Source organism: Dama dama, chromosome 22 (assembly GCF_033118175.1).
Source record: "Dama dama isolate Ldn47 chromosome 22, ASM3311817v1, whole genome shotgun sequence".
NCBI classification, from domain to species: Eukaryota; Metazoa; Chordata; class Mammalia; order Artiodactyla; family Cervidae; genus Dama; species Dama dama.
In genome coordinates, this window is record NC_083702.1 from 59,525,484 (window position 1) to 59,543,149 (window position 17,666).

At 35.8% G+C, this 17,666-nt stretch overlaps 1 pseudogene; it reads left to right on the forward strand.

Moving 5' to 3' along the window:
* The first annotated feature begins 6,626 nt into the window (after positions 1-6,626).
* Positions 6,627-7,562, forward strand: LOC133043387 (olfactory receptor 6C2-like; annotated as a pseudogene).
* Positions 7,563-17,666: the final 10,104 nt, after the last annotated feature.

A 17,666-nucleotide genomic window follows, 5' to 3' on the forward strand; every position in this document is an offset into this window, starting at 1 on the left:
GCCAAGACCTGGTAAAATCTGCTGACATAATAAATCAACTGAGTTCTGAAATATATAATACAATGCAAGTCCTAAATATAGTAAATTAGACCAACAGGAGCCAAAATCTCAGCAAATTAAAGTTCTTGAGATCAAGAAAATTAAGCTAGCAAAATAAAAGAAGCCCTGGGTTATAGACAAGGAATCCAATATGAAGGCATAATTGTTTCCTCAATGATTTTCTTTAACATTCCAAAAACATATGGTATGACCTTCGCTAATATTTTACAAAGGAAGATGTGTTCCTACAAGTATAGTGTGAAAATATCTATTTCAGATCCTTCTTTCAATTTTTTTTTTATATCTGCCCAGAAGACTGCTTGATCATATGGTGCATGCATGAGTAATAAGTTACTCAGTCATGTATGACTCTGTGCGACCCTATGGACTGTAGCTTGTCAGACTCCTCTATCCATGGATTTCTCCAGGCAAGAATACTGAAGTGGGTTGCCATATCCTCCTCCAAGGTATCTTCCAGACCCAGGGATTGAACCCATGTCTCTTATATCTCCTGCATTGGCTGGCAGGATCTTTACCACTAGCACCACCTGGAAAGCCCCTCCTTCTGCTCACCTCTGGGTAATCTGATAAGAAAGCTCAAGCATTCATTTCTTTGGTACTGCAGGATGTTGAAACCACATGCAGGTAATTTCATTCCATCCCTACCTTTTCTGCACCATAGAAACCCCAAGCCAGTTTTCTTTCTCTGTTCTCTCATGCCGTTTTCAGACCAGGTTGGAAAGCAGAGAACTTCTGGTCTTCTCAGAGAACTTCATTATGTGAATAAGTAACTTTACAAACCCTGTTCATGTGAGTATATTGTCGCCCATCTCCACATCCAAACCACATTTTGCATAAAGGCCCATCCTGTCCCTATGAGGGGTGAAGGATGGAGAGAAAACTACCACTTGGCTAAACACTACAGGAAATTCAAAATAATTGTCGTATGGTTCCTGTCTTCAAGAAATTGTCCCATCATGTTTCAAGATGTAATAGCGTCAATCAAGGTTCAGAGATACAAATGTTTTATGGTCACAGACTTAGGCATAATTCTTTATTAGGTCTTTAACTAACTTTTTGGCCTTAGCTAGGGGTCACTCATATCTAATATAAAAGATAAGTTTTCCTGAAGAACCAATCTCTCCTATTTCTCTCTATTCTCAAAGCTCCCAGATATTTTATAAATATGAATTATATTTTCAGCCAGATGCCAAGAGAGTTCCACTTCTATTAGGTCCTCAGAAAGTCATGTCAGAAGGAAGACCATCCTTGTTATAATAGTCAAGTTGCCATGAAATATTTTCAGTATCTTTTTAAAAATCCCATATTTGGCAATGTAGGAAGTGAGGGTGATTTGTTTTTGGTAGATTATTAGCGCCTTATTCTGAGTTCATTTGTCTTTTTTCAGGCATGCCATGCCAATCTTGGAAGGTTCTCTCATGTGGCGACATCCTCAGGAGATTTCAAGTAACAGTGCTCTGATCACCTTGGACATTTGAGTCAACAGTGATTGCTAGCTATCAACACTGTAGGCTAAAAATGGTTTTAAAATATGTAACCAGCAGCAGCCTAATTGAACTTTCTCTGTACCCTATTTGCATGTTGGAAAATCAGAAAACATCCCCAGGCAAGATTTTCTCTCTCTCTCTCTTTTTTTTTTCATTTATTTTTATTAGCTGGAGGCTAATTACAATATTGTAGTGATTTTTTCCATACATTGACATGAATCAGCCATGGATTTATATGTGTTCCCCATCCTGAACCCTCCTCCACCTCCCTCCCCATCCCATCCCTCTGGGTCATCCCGGCGCACCAGCCCCGAACACTTTATTAAACCCATGTTTGCTCAGTCACTTTAGTTGTGTCTGACTCTGTGAAACCCCATGGACTATAACCTGCTGAGCTACTTTGTCCATGGAATTATCCTGGCAAGAATACTGGAGTGGGTTGCTATTTCCTTCTCCAGGGATGAAATCCATGGTGTCCTGCAGCTCCTGCATTGGCAGACAGATTCTTTACTACTGAGCCACCTGGGCTTTGCTTATTAAGTACCACAATTGTCTTATAAAATTAAAGAAGAAAGCTGAGCCTGACTCTGTTTTGGCTTGGAGTCTACTAAATCACTGGCTTTTTTGCTCCCTGAAAATAGTACATGACTAAATAAGCTCTTGTCCTCCAGTAGATACTGATTTTAGAGCATGGGATGTTAGACCTAAATGGTTCTTTAGTTCTAACACAGCTCCCTTTGCTCATAGTTGAAATACGAGCCTGGGAGAGAAAAAGAAATTTGCCCAAAGATTTATTGATTAGAGCTGTTGGAAACTTGGGATGTGCCAACCCTGCCTGCTCAGATGTGTTTGTCTTGACATCATTGTTGTTCAGTCATGCAGTTGTGTCCAACTCTTTGTGATCCCGTGGACTGCAGGATGCCAGGCCTCCCTGTCCCCCACCATCTCCCAAGTTCATGTTCATTGCATTGATGATGCCATCCAGCCATCTCATCTTCTGATGCCCTCTTCTCCTTCTACCCTCCGTCTTTCCCAGCATCAGGGACTTTTCCAAATGAGTTGTCTATGCACATCAGATGACCAAACTACTGGAGCTTCAGCTTCAGCATCAGTCCTTCCAGTGAATATTCAGGGTTGATCTCCCTTAAGATTGACTAGTTTGATCTCCTTGCTGTCCAATTGACTTTCGGGAGTATTCTCCAACACCACAGTTCAAAGGCATCAATTATTTGGCATTCTGCCTTCTGTATGGTCCAGCTCTCACAACCATATGTGACCTCTGGGAAGACCATAGCTTTGACTATACGGACTTTTGCTGACAGAGTAATGTCTTTGCTTTTCAAAGCACTGTCTAGGGTTGTCATCTAGGTTTGTGTATGTCTTAGGTCTCCAAAACAAAACAAGTTTCTCCAAAACAAAACAAGTTACTTATAGATAGAGACCAAACATGTATATATGTATTATTAATAGTTTCTTAAGGCTGCCATACCAAAGTACTAAAAATTGGATGGCTTAAAACAATAAGAGTTTACTGTTTCACAATACTAGAGGCTAAAAGCCTGAAATCAAGGTCTTAGGTGAGCCATGCTCTCTCTGAGAGCTCTAGGGAAGAGCCCTCCTTGCTTCCTATATTTTCTGGTATTTTCCAGTAATCCTTGGCATTTCTTGGTTCATGGATGCATCTCTCTAATCACTGTCTGTCATCATATGCATGGCTTCTGCCTGTCTGTCATTACTTCATCTGTCCTCTATGCATGTCAGTGTCTATGTCCAAGTGTCTCTTCTTATCAGGGCACCAGATATTCTGAAATAGGGCTCATCACAATATCCAACATATTGTTTGGGGAAGCACAGTTCAATTCCTAACAGTGTGCCCAATGACCTCCAGTACTCATGTCTTTCCTATATGCAAAACTGTTCATGAAGTCTGGGGAAAGCATGGACAGACCTTTCTAAAGGAACAGAATATTCACTTACTTTTGTGGAAATTGTCAAGATAAATCTAAATTTTATTTGGAAAATTTAGGAGTGCACAGGACAATTTTGAAGATGACTAGCAAAGCTACAAGAAGGTGGTGCTAGTGGTAAAGAACCCTTCTGTCAATGAAGGAGACATAAGAGATGCAGGTTCTATCTCTGGACTGGGAACATCTCCTGTAAGACGGCATGGCAACACAGACCAGTATTCTTGCCTGGAGAATCCCATTGACAGAGAAGCCTGGAGGTCTACAGTCTGTATGGTCCCAAAGAATCAAACATGACTGACGTGACTTAGCGTGCACACATGGTTATGTACAAAAAAACAATACAAATGAGCAATATTTTCAGAAAAGCTGAAGCATCAGAAACATTGTTTTTTAACCTGGTTAATTTGGTTGTAGTAAACTACAACCAAAACTTGGTTTTGTTTTGGTTGTAGTTTACTACTTGTAGTTTCACCTAGTCAGTCAGTCAGTTAAGTCACTCAGTCATGTCCAATTCTTTGTGACCCCATGAACCACAGCATGCCAGGCCTCCCTGTCCATCACCAACTCCCAGAGTTTACCCAAACTCATGTCCATTGAGTTGGTGATGCCATCCAACCATCTTATCCTCTGTCCTCCCCTTCTCCTCCTGCCTTCAGTATTTCCCAGCATCAGAGTCTTTTCAAACGAGTCACTTCTTTGCATTAGGTGTCCAAAGTATTGGAGTTTCAGCTTCAGCATCAGTCCTTCCGATGAACACTCAGGACTGATCTCCTTTAGGATGGCCTGTTTGGGTCTCTGTGTAGTCTAAGGGACTCTAGAGTCTCCTCCAACACCACAGTTCAAAAGCATCAATTCTTCAGCGCTCAGCTTTCTTTATAGTCCAACTCTCACATCCATACATGACTACTGGAAAAACTATAGCCTTGACGAGATGGACCTTTGTTGGTAAAGTAATGTCTCTGCTTTTTAATATGCTGTCTATGTTCATCATAACTTTCCTTCCAAGGAGTAAGCTTCTTTTAATTTCATGGCTGCAGTCACCATCTATTAGGACATCATATACATTTTATGGATTAAATTCTGAAATATTTATTTATGAAATAAGTAAATACAAGAGAAAATCAGGGCTCTTTGATTTTCAAAATGATTTGGATAATATAAATATAAACATAAAATATTTAGAGCAGTGCATCATCTAATTTTTGTTCTCTATGCACCAATCTCTAAACTGTTTCATCTTCTCTCCTCTGAGGATACTACTCCTCAGAGTTGTATGTTGTAGGCTTTTTGCCAACATTATGACACTAAAGAGCCTATAGGGATTTTATTGAATCTGGGCCTCTAAGGACCCTTTTGTTTATTCATTATGCTGTAAATATGCTAAAGAAAGCAAATGTCAACTTTGTTAATGTGCAAACCTCTCTTTGCCATGAGAAGTCAGAATATAAAGATCTCCAAAGGCTAAGAAAATTCTTAGTAATTCTCAACTCTTGGAACTGCTTTTTATTTTAGGTATAGGCAGAAAGAGAAATTATCTCCTCGGTTTATAATAGCCAGAGTGATTTGTGAGGAAAATTTTTTAATTTTTGGTGATGAATAACAGAAAGACATGCAATAAGAAAACAGCATATAGAGTGAAATTATGAGCAGGAGAGAACAGAAAGGCACAAATGAATTTTAGCCTTAAGAACCAATGTTGCTAAGCAATTACCTGAAATTATGATTGCCTGGCAAAAAAGTAAGTATGATAAAGTTTTTATTTTCAGTGTTCTTTGTAAGAAATGGTCATAGATTACTATGTAAGAAATCCACTATATTTGTCTTTATCAAGTCAGAACTCTTAGTGTACATTTTGATATTTCTTAATGAAACCAAAAGTTGTTTATTATATGTCAGTTGTAAAATTTATTATCCTTCCAAAAATAAAATTATGCACAAATTATTTTAAGCATTAATTGTGATGTACAGTTTGAGATATATCAAGACAATAAGCATCTACCTTATCCTCGATCATAATATAAATAAAAAATATATACACATTAATACGTACAAATAAGATCATCTCTCCCATGGAAAAAGCTCATAAAGTCTGATAAGTTATCATGTATTTTGACACTCCTCTCTTTCTTTAAAAATACTGATTTATTAGAATGTTAAAAAAATGAGAAATTAATCAGTTACATCCTAAGTCAATTACTTTATCAAACTCTGATTTATAACATCTAGGAAAAACCGAGTTTCATGTAATGAACTGTATTCATGATCGAAAAAGACACCATATTGTTTTTTAGAACACTGATAAACTATTTGGAATGCGAAAGGCTGAGTTCAGTATCACAGTGATGTCTTAAGTGCTCACATCTCACTTTGAGCTGTCAAAGTGTTCACAGCATCTCAGATTTATCTGCCATGGTTGTACCCTGGGTAACCCCTCACTTGGAAAAGCTTTCAGCCTTCAAGCGAAGAATAAAGCAAAACTATTTCCTTCTGTATGACAGTAGCTGTAAACCCTGGCGTTTAGCTGGGAACACTATAAATTTGGGCAGAGAGTTGAACCTTACTCCTTGCATCATTAACAAGGAGTATATTTACTCTATTTTTTAAGACACATTTAAAATGTTTGCTGTAAAGACAGGGAAAAAAGTTAAATCACATAAAATAATTCCATTCTGCAGGGGAAATTTCTTAATTGTTGATTGACAAAGGGACATCCCAAGCCCTGGGGGCATGAATAAACCCTGAAAACAATTGAAGTTGGTATTTTTATAATTAATTGGTGAGAGTTGAAGAATAAGCTTAGAAAAAAAATTCCTAGTATTACAAAGTATTTTACCACTAGCTTTCATAATGTCTGGATAGACAGACTGAGCCAAAACTATTAGGAACAAAGATAAAATTATCTGATTGAAATATGAGGCAAGAATGAAAATACAATAGCTATCAACATATGTAAAATAAAATACTGCTCAGGGACAAGATACTCACTTCAAGACAGTCAAGTCAGTTTGCCTTTCATTTATAGCCAGTGTTGAGCACTTATTTAGACTTCATTACACTCTTTTCAAGTATCTCTGCATTTTTCCTGATGACTGGGCAAAAGCAGAAATCCTTGATGAGAAACCACACAATAACAACATTCATCCTGCTGGGACTGACTGATGACCCACGGATGAAAGTTCTAGCTTTCATCTTTCTTTTTTCATCTACATGTTGAGTGTAGCTGGGAACCTGACCATTATCTCCCTCACCCTCACGGATGGCCATCTCAGGACAGCCATGTACTTATTTCTCCAAAATTTCTCTTTCTTGGAAATCTCATTCACAACTGCCTGTATTCCCAGATTTCTGTACAACATACCAACTGGTGACAAGGTCATTACCTACACTGCTTGTGCTGTTCAAGTATTTTTTACTTACCTTTTTGGGATAACAGAATTTTTTCTTTTAGCCACTATGTCCTTTGACCGCTATGTGGCCATTTGCAAACCCCTGCATTATGTGACCATCATGAATAACAGAGTCTGCCACCGGCTTATCATCAGCTGCTGGATGGCTGGTTTGTTAATCATCATTCCCCCACTTAGCCTGGGCCTCAATCTGGAATTCTGTGACTCTAATGTCATTGACCATTTTTTTCTGTGATGCCACTCCCCTCCTAAAGATATCATGCTCAGACACATGGTTCATAGAGAGAATGATTCTGGTGTGTGCTGTCTTGACTTTCATCATGACTCTTGTGTGTGTGGTTCTGTCTTACATGTATATCATCATGACAATTCTAAGATTCTCTTCTTCTCAGCAAAGGAAAAAAGCCTTTTCAACTTGTTCTTCCCACATAGTTGTAGTTTTCATCACTTATGGCAGCTGCATCTTCATCTATATCAAACCTTCATCCAAGAAAGACATGGCTCTTAACAAAGGCGTTTCTCTGCTCATTTCTTCTATTTCACCAATGTTGAACCCATTTATTTATACTCTAAGAAATAAGCAAGTGAAGAAAGCCTTGCAGAACTTGATAAAAAAGATTGAATTCTTCTTAAAGAAGTAAGAAAAAAAAAGTAGTTGCCTGGTCATAATGAAAGAATAAATATTTTCTCAACTTTACTGTTAAAATTTTAATCATAATCAAATGTTCCCTTAATCCAAGTCTATGCCCCAACCACTAATGCTGAAGAAGATAAATTGACTGGTTTTATGAAGACCTATAAGATCTGCTATAACTAGCAACAACAACAACAACAAAAAGATTTTTTTTCATCATAGGGGATTGGAATGCAAAAGTACAAAATCAAGAGATACCTGCCTTGGAGGACAAAATTTCCTATGACAAAGGCTAACAGAGTTTCACAGAGAGAACACACTGGTTAGCACACACCTTCTTCCAACAACACAAGAGATGACTCTACACGTGGACACCACAAAATTATCAAAACTGAAATCAGATTGATTATATTCTTTGCAACTGAAGATTGAAAATGTCTACACAGTCAGAAAAACAAGACATGGAGCTGACTATGGCTCAGATTATCAGTTCCTTATTGGAAAATACAGGCTTAAATTGAAGAAAGTAGGGAAAACCACTAGACCATTCAGATTTTACCTAAATCAAATCCCTTATGATTGTATAGTGGAGGTGATGAATAGATTCAGGGGATTAGATCTGGTACACAAAATGCTTGAAGAACTATGGATAGAGGTTCATAACGTTGTACAGGGGGTGGTGACCAAAACTGTCCCAAAGGAAAAGAAATGCAAAATGGCAAAGTGGTTGTCTGAAGAGATCTTAAAAATAGCTGAGAAAAGAAGAGAAGTGAAAGGCAAAGGAGAAAAGGAAAAAGGTACCCAACTGAATGCAAAGTTCCAGAGAAGAGGGTGGAGAGATAAGAGATCCCTCTTAAGCGAAAAAGGCAAAGAAGTGGAGGAAAACAACAGAATGGGAAACACTAGAGATCTCTTAAGGAAAATTGGAGATGTCAAGGGCATATTTCACGCAAAGTTGGGCACAATAAAGGACAGAAATGGCAAGTACCTAACAAAAGCATAAAAGATTAAGGGGTGGCAAAAATCCACAGAACTCTGTGAATTTATGAGAAAAAAAAAAAGTTCTTAATGACCCAAATAATCACAATGGTGTGGTCACTCACCTACAGCCAAACATCCTGGACTGTGAATTCAAGTGTTCCCTAGGAAATGTTACTACAAACAAAGTTAGTGGAGTTGATGGAATTCCAGCCAAGCTTATTAAAATCCTAAAAGATGAATGTGTTAAAGTGCTCTACTCGATAAACCAGCAAATTTGGAAAACTCAGCAGTGACCACGAGAATGGAAAAGGTCAAGTTTCATTCCAATCCCAAAGAAAGGCAACGCCAAAGAATGTTCAAACTACCATACAATCACACTCATTTCACAGGCTAGCAAGGTAATGCTCAAAATCCTTCAAGCTAGCTTTCAGCAGTTTGTGAACAGAGAACCTGCAGCTGGATTTAGAAAAGGCAAGGAACCAGAGATCAAGTTGCCAAAGTCCATTAGATCATAGAAAAAGCAAGGGGTTCCAGAAAAGCATCTACTTCTGCTTCATTGACTACACTAAAGACTTTGACTCTGTGGATCACAACAAACTGGAAAATTATGAAATAGATAGGAATACCAGACCAGCTTACCTATCTCCTGAGAAACCTGTATGCACATCAAGAAGTAACAGTTAGAACTGGACACAGAACAGACTGTGTAATGCTGGCCTGGACGAATCACAAGCTGGAATTAAGATTGCCAGGAGAAATATAAACAACTACCAATATGCAAATGATACCAATCTAATGACAGAAAGCAAAGAGGAACTAAAGACCTTCTTGAGGTGATGAGAGTGAAAAAGATGGCTTAAAACTTAACATTTGAAAAACTAAGATCATGGCATCCAGTTCCATCACATTATGGCAAATAGATAGTGAAAAAGTAGAAATAGTGACAGTGAATTTTATTTTCCTGGGCTCCCAAATCACTCAGACAGTGATTGCAACCATGAAATGAAAATACACTTTCTCATTTGAAGGAAAGCTATGACAAACATAGTGTATTAGAAAACAGAGACATCACTTTGCTGACAAAGGTTCATATAGTAATACCTACAGATTTTTCTGGTAGTCATGTGGATGTGAGAGTTGGACCCTGAAGAGGCTGAGTGCCAAAGAATTGATGCTTTTGAATTGTGGTGCTAGAGAAGACTCTTGAGAGTCCCTTGGACAACAAGGAGGTCACACCAATCAATCCTAAAGGAAATTAACCCTGAATATATGTTAGAAGGACTGATGCTGATGCTGAAGCTCCAATACTTTGGCCAGCTGATGCAAAACTCTGATTCACTGGAAAAGACCCTGCTGGCTGGGAAAGATTGAGAGCGGGAGGAAAAACAAAACGGATGACAGAGGATGAGATGGAGGTATAGTATCACTGACTCAATGGACATGACTTTGAGAAAGCTCCAGGAGTTAGTGAAGGACAGGGAAACTTGGACTGCTGCAGTCTATAGGGTCACAAAGAGTCAGACATGGCTTAGCAACTGGACAACAGTAATCTCATTTTGAGTTTTTTGTTTGTTTGTTTTTTAACATTTTGCAACTTCTTTAACTTTACTGATTGGGTACTATTTCAGTTTGATTCCTCTGTTTCAAGTTTGTTTAATAATTCCATCCATATGAATATGTTTATAACAATATTTGGGTTAAAAGTTGTAAGTAAGGTGTAATGCAGTAATAAAAAGCAAAAGTTTCAGTTGTTCAGTTGCTGACTCATGTCCAACTCTTTGTGACCAGTGGACTGCATCATGCTAGGCTTCCCTGTCCTTCATTATCTCCCAGAGTTTGCTCAAACTCCTTTCCATTGAGTCAGTGATGCCATCCAACCATCTCATCCTTTGTCACCCCCTTCTCCTGCCCTCAATCTTTCCCAGCATCAGGGTCTTTTGCAGAGAGTCCGGCCTTTGCAACAGGTAACCAAAGTATTGGAGTTTCAGCATCAGCATCGGTCCTTCCAGTGAATATTCAGGGTTGGTTTCCTTTAGGATTGACTGGCTTGCTCTCCTTACTGTGCAAAGAACTCTCAAGAGTCTTCTCTAGCACCACAGTCTGAAAGCATCAATTCTGTGATGCTCAGTCTCCTTTATGGACCAACTCTCACATCTGTACATGACTACCGGAAAAAACCATAGCTTTGACTCTATGGATTTTTGTCAATGTGAATAGACAATTCAAAATATATTCAAACAAAATACATTTAAATACAACACAGAGATGGAATATAAGATCTCAATAGTTGCATGGTCAAAAGAGTTAGAAATGACACAATAACATGAAACTAAGATTACCAAACTGATATACAGTCAATGGAATGCAGAATTATAATTCAATCTATCCAACCACAAATTGAGATCAGTTTAAAAATAAAAAAAGAGAAACAGATTCTCTAATGTATTGAAAATTTGAACCTTGATTGTAAAGCATTGAAGTGGCATTTTAAAGTCTATAAATCAGACATAACATTTTAAATGTAAATATCTAAAATAAACAGTTTAAACCTAAGTACCCAACTTCAATAACAATTAAAAATTTGAGACAATTTAGGGCATACCTAGGGAACAATAGGGCTTCCCAGATGGCTCAGTGGTAAAGAATCTGCCTGCCACTGAAGGAGACCCAGGAGATGTGGTTTAGATCTCTGGGTCAGGAAGATCCCCTGATGTAGGAAGTGGCAACCAGCTCCAGTACTTTTGCCTGGAAAGTTCCATGGACAGAGTAATTTGGTGGGCTAATCCACGGGGTCACAAAAGTCAGCTAGAACTGAGTGACTGAACACAGCAAGCAATACATGATAAATATCTATAGGAAGCACACAGTTATAAAGTTTGTATGTCTAAGACATTTGCATGTATAAATTTGTACTTGACGGTAATTTATGTACTTATTAATCTTTGATAATAACATTTTTCAAAGTAGATTAAAAATAAAGTGGCATACTCACTTTAAGCAATTAGAAAAACTACACAATGAAGCCAGTAGAGTGAACGATGAAAGTTGAAGATAAAAAGCAAAAGCAATTAAGTGTTAAAGTTAAGGCAAATAATTCAGAGATTGATTCTCTGTAAAACTTAAGGGAAAATAATCTTACATACCCAAATACAGAGAAAAAAGACAGAAATTAGTATATTTGAGGTTAAGAATTAGAAACAAGATATAAATATCAATACACAGGAGATTCAAATATATATAAACACATACTTCATTCAATTTTACAATACATTTTACAGAAAAACTGAAAGATAAAAACTTCTTGGTAAAATATGAAAAAAGAAATTATGTATTTAAATATAGCAAAACTCATATAATTTATTGGATAAGTAAAAATTTCAGACTGTAAAGTGGAAAGAGAATAATTAAAAAAAATTCTCACTAACTAAATTAAATTTTCTAAATAATTTCAGCCTAAATGAATCCATTCCAATCCATAAAAAAAATTATTACTTCATTTAAGTGTATAAATAAAGATTTTCTCTATAAATATTTGTAAGTACATGTTAGGAACGTATTAAAAGAAAAAAGAACAAGACCAGCTAGAGTTTAATCTAAAAAGAAAAGCTATACCTCAGTAAAATCAATCTACTTTATCATATCAATTTTTAATGATACACATCAGAAGAGTAGATAAGCAGATGGTGAAAAAACTTTCATAAAATTTAATAATGAAAAATTCACAATTAAATGAGAACATGATAAAATAATTAATAAAACTGTTCATAAAAAATAAAATTTATTTTAAAGAATAAATTGCCAATAGATTATGAGTAGACTTGATCTTCCCTAGTGGCTCCGTTGTTAAAGAAACTGCCTGCAATTCAGGAGACCCAGGTTCCATCCCTGGGTTGGGAAGAAACCCTGGAAAAGGAATTGGCAACTCACTCCAGTACTCTTGCCTGGAGTATTCCATGGATAGAGGAGCGGGACAGTTTACAGTCCATGGGATTGCAAAATGTCGGACACAACTGTGCGACTTTCTTTTTTTTCTTTCAGACTATGAATACAAATCAAGAACCAAATATGGATGCCTAATTTCATCACACAATGAGGACCAGCAGGGACAGCCAGGGCACCAGGCATGTCATCCGGCTACATTGAGTGGCTGAAGGTCATGTCCCTGATAGCTAGGGCCTGACAAAATGTGGTCCACTGGAGATGGGAATGGCAAACCATTTCAGTATTCTTACCTTGAGAACCTCATGAACAGTATGAAAAGGCAAAAAGATATAACACTGAAAGATGAACCCCCCAGGTCAGTAGGTGTCCAATATACTACTGGGGAAGAGCAGAGAAATGACTACAGAAAGAATGAAGAGGCTGAGCCAAAGTGGGAGAGAAGCCAGTCATAACACTCTTCCAACAACACAAGAGATGACAACAATTTCATCCTTGTTATTCAACATTGTTTTATGGTCCTGAAACATCATAACAAAATAGAAGAACTATAATAGAATTCATTATAAATGCTAAGCAGAAGATATAAAAATATAGCTTTTAACAATTTAAAAATGAATATTTTATGCATCATTAACCTGAATATATAATATTTATAATTTATGATAACTTATCATCTATATCATAATATATTTAATTGGTAGCATTTTTTTCTGTATAGCAGTAAAATAAACCATGTCTGTGGATTAATGTTTTAAGTTCATATAAAGGGGTACATAGTAAGAGAAAAAAATATTATATGTTAACACATATATATGGAATCTAGAAAAATGGTACTGATGAACATATTTGTAACTTATAGATAATGGACTATATTATATATATATATTATATAATGGACTATATCCATATAGATAATGGACTTGTGGACACAATGAGGGAAAGAAAGGATAGGATGAGTCGAGAGAGCAGCGCTGACGTATACACTACCATGAGTAAATATTAATAGATAGCTAGTGGAAAACTGTTGTACAACACAGGGTGCTCAACTCAGTGCTCTGTGATCACCTAGATGGGGGGTATGGGAGGGAGGTTCAAGTGGGAAGGAATGTATGTATACTTAAAGCTTCAGCAGAAACTAACACAACACTGCAAAGCAACTGTCAGGAAGCATTTAACAAGAGGCTTCCTGTGTGCTGTTTTGGATCTGTCAGGAAGCCTCTGGCCCTTATTAATTCCTGAATATTCAGGAATTAAGAGGAGAGGCACGTCTTTCCTGGGGCTGAGGAATCCAGGCATTTCTCATTATAGTGATAAGTACCCTCTTCCTTCTTATGAAAAGGTGATTGTTTGCAACTCTCTCTTTGATAGGGATCGTCTTATGTTTTGTAAGTCTGGAATTTTAATCTTTATCTTTGCTGAGAATAACTACCTTATAAGACAATATGTATGCACACACCATGTTGATTAAAACACCTTTGCTCCATCAGAACTTTGGTGCCCGTGTCTTTCTTTCTTTCTTTCTTTCTTTCTTTCTTTCTTTCTTTCTCTCTCTCTCTCTCTATGTCTCTATTTCTGGCTGATTCCCTGGAGCGCGGAAGCTGGTTGCATAACCCAGGGAATGTTAGTCTCTTTCCTTCTTTCACTCTCTCATCGTCGACTCCGGACCACCAGCTTCCAGTCCATTAAAGGACCAACAAGCAACTATTCTCCAATTAAAAAAAAAAAAAAACTTAAAAAGAAGTACACACTCTTCCACTAATGTTATTGAAGGAGGTATAAATTCAAGAAACTTATAGAGAAATAATAAAATTTAGAAGAGAATTTAAGATGGATAAGGATTTTTTTTAAAAAAATCAGTGGTATCTAGGTTGCTTCCATGTCCTGGTAATTATAAACAGAGATGAATGGATAAGGAAGCTATGGTACATATACACCATAGAATATTACTCAGCAATTAAAAAGAATTCATTTGAATCAGTTCTAATGAGATGGATGAAACTGGAGCCCATTATATAGAGTGAAGTAAGCCAGAAAGATAAAGACCAATATAGTATACTAACACATATATGTGGAATTTTAAAAGATGGTAACGATAACCCTATATGCAAAACAGAAAAAGAGACACAGATGTACAGAACAGACTTTTGGACTCTGTGGGAGAAGGCGAGAGGGGGATGTTCTGAGAGAACAGCACTGAAACAAGTATACTATCAAGGATGAAACAGATCAGCAGCCCAGGTTGGATGCATGAGACAAGTGCTCGGGGCTGGTGCACTGGGAAGACCCAGAGGGATGGGATGGGAAGGGAGGCGGGAGAGGGGATAGGGATGGGGAACACATGTAAATCCATGGCTGATTCATGTCAATGTATGGCAAAAATCACTACAATACTGTAAAGTAATTAGCCTCCAACTAATAAAAATAAATGAAAAAAAAAATCAGTGGTATATTTTGTATAAGAATAAATACTTAAAAAGCATAATAAGAAACCAATTTCAATCAAAACAATAAATAAAGGATGCCATTAAGAAATAAAGCTGTTTTCTAAATGAGGAAAGAGACACAACCAATTTAAATATATACAATCATGGAAGCACATAATTTTTAAAGTTATGTTATTCTTGGCTGCAAAGCAACACACCAAAAGTGTAATAATTCACCTAAAACTAACATATAGAATTTAATGTAATTCTCATTAAAATTCCAACAATTATGTTATTAATCACATAAAATTATTTGTAGATGCACCTGGAAGACTAAAACTCACAAACTCCCCACGAATGTATAAGTAAGAGCCATTGAAATAAATTTAAAATGTGTATTGGCCTAGAAATAATTAATGCATAGAACAAAAATATGGAAATGGATTTGTGTAAATAAACTAATGTATTCAATTACAAAAATGCAATTTGAGTTCAGTATGAAAAGAATTAATTAATGAATGTTGTGACTAAAACTTATTCTTCTGCAAGTAAATATGTTAGACTTATTTTTCACAACATACACAATGAATTCGATGACTTAGATACTACCTATTCATCTGTTAGTAGATTGGTAGATTGATTGATGAATGATATATACACACATGTTCAGTGTGCATATGAATTTCTCATAAAAAATATTTAATGCTGTGGTTAAGACATCACAATGAAAAAAGAAAAAAAAACATTAAAATAAAGGAAAGAGATGTCATACTTTTGAAAATACTCATTTTAAAACATTATAATACACAATGTTCTATGTCAATTTATCTTAATCAAACTGGGGAAAAAATCTCTTTTGTAACCTAGAGGTAATACAGCAAACAGATGCATAGAAAAAATTGTTTATCTTTCAGAGTAATCAAGGAACTGCAAGAGAAAAAGTTTTAAAATATCTTTTTGTATCTACTGCAACAGCAAAATTATAGCTTTTTATTACAGTAACTGTCAATGTTGAAATGAAATTATGTATTCATAGTTGATCACAATTATTAATGCAATACTTTTGGAAAAGAATATGGCAATAAAGAACAGTAGTCATAAATATATTTTTAAAAGTAAAAATAAAATATTTTATAAGTAAGATTATACCATACACTAAGTTTAAAAAAAGCATATGCTAGATTAATAGCTAAATTATAAGAGACCTCTTACATATACAAACAGAATGTATAAGTAATTAAATAAAGAATAGGAATACATCATTGCCTACAGGTAAATCAAATTTAGAGGCAAATATATAAATATATGAAAATTTGTTTAAACTCATTTGTAGTCCAATATAAAATTAAGTGACATTGAGATACTAGGGATGTTGAAAAGAGTTCTTAACCTCTTTCTTATTACAACCATTGGGAAATGACTACTCTCACAGTGTCTACTGAAATGTAAGTTGCTATGTAAATGCAATTTATTGATAATTGTAAATAAAATGTAAATGAAATATAAATTACAATATTGCATTACCATATTTACTTAAGCTCCTAAAGGGAACAAACTAATCCATAGTGACAATTTATCAATGGTTACCTGAGGAGTAGGGGGGTGCAGGAAGAGTAGGGCACAAGAGATAATAAAGATGCATCAAGATACTTGGGGATGATGGACATGTTCACTTTTTTATTATGTAAATGTTTTCATTGGAGTGTACATATGTCAAAACTTAAAAATTGTGCAGTTTATTGTATTATGATTTTCCTTCGATAAAGCTCTTAAGAGAAATAAGAAAATGAACAGAATGACCTGATACTTGTCATCCTCTTGTCTCCAAGGACACTGGAGCCAAAACACTTTTTGCTATTTTGCTTTTGCCAAATAAAATTACTCCAAAGATTCATTAGTGACTTTTCAGCACAAGTCACCAAGGACCTTTTTTAAATGCATTTATTTGCAAGGAGAGCAAACTAAAAAAGAAGAAAAAAAAGGCAAGGTTGATATTATTCAAACCTTTGCCTCTGTCCAAAGATACTGAAATACCAGCTCTTGCAAAAGAGGAGGGAGTCTATGGCATTTCACTGCTATTAAGATCATTTTTAAGATTAACTTTTAAAAGTTAATCTATATATAAAACTATTTCTTAGGCTTCTCCTAAGAAAGTCAAACCAATTTTTTAGAGATACAATTTCAGAGAGCTTTCTATATGTTCAAACACCCTGTGAAAGTGATAAACAATGCATGAGCCAAACAGAAGTTTCTATGAAAATCTTCATCGAACCTTCCATTTTCAATTAAATGCCTTTAGGAATTACTATTTTAATAAACTTAAGGAAGTTATGATTGACTGACATAAAAATAAGTGTGATGTTTTGCAACATTAGTAATATTTTTCTTTGTTTAATTTCAGTTGTAATTTTCTCAGAGGAAAAGGAAATTCATGTACTTGCATTAACCTAAGATCTATGAGCTATAATTTCTGTATTTTACAGAGTCTTCAAAAATATGTATTAAATGTCTTAATAGAAATAGGTGGATATATAAAAGAAAATCCAAATATAGTATATATGCAGAAATGACATCAGCTATACTATCAACCACAAATAGGAAAATACACGTGAGTGTGTGTGGTGTGTCTCTGTGTACTTCTTCCTTCATCACTCTAAGAGATTAGTTGCAGTAACATCACTCATTGGAAATCCCTCCTTTAAAATATTTATTGAAAGATAAATGAATCAAAATATTTGTTGCATGTCAAAGTCAATTAGTTTATG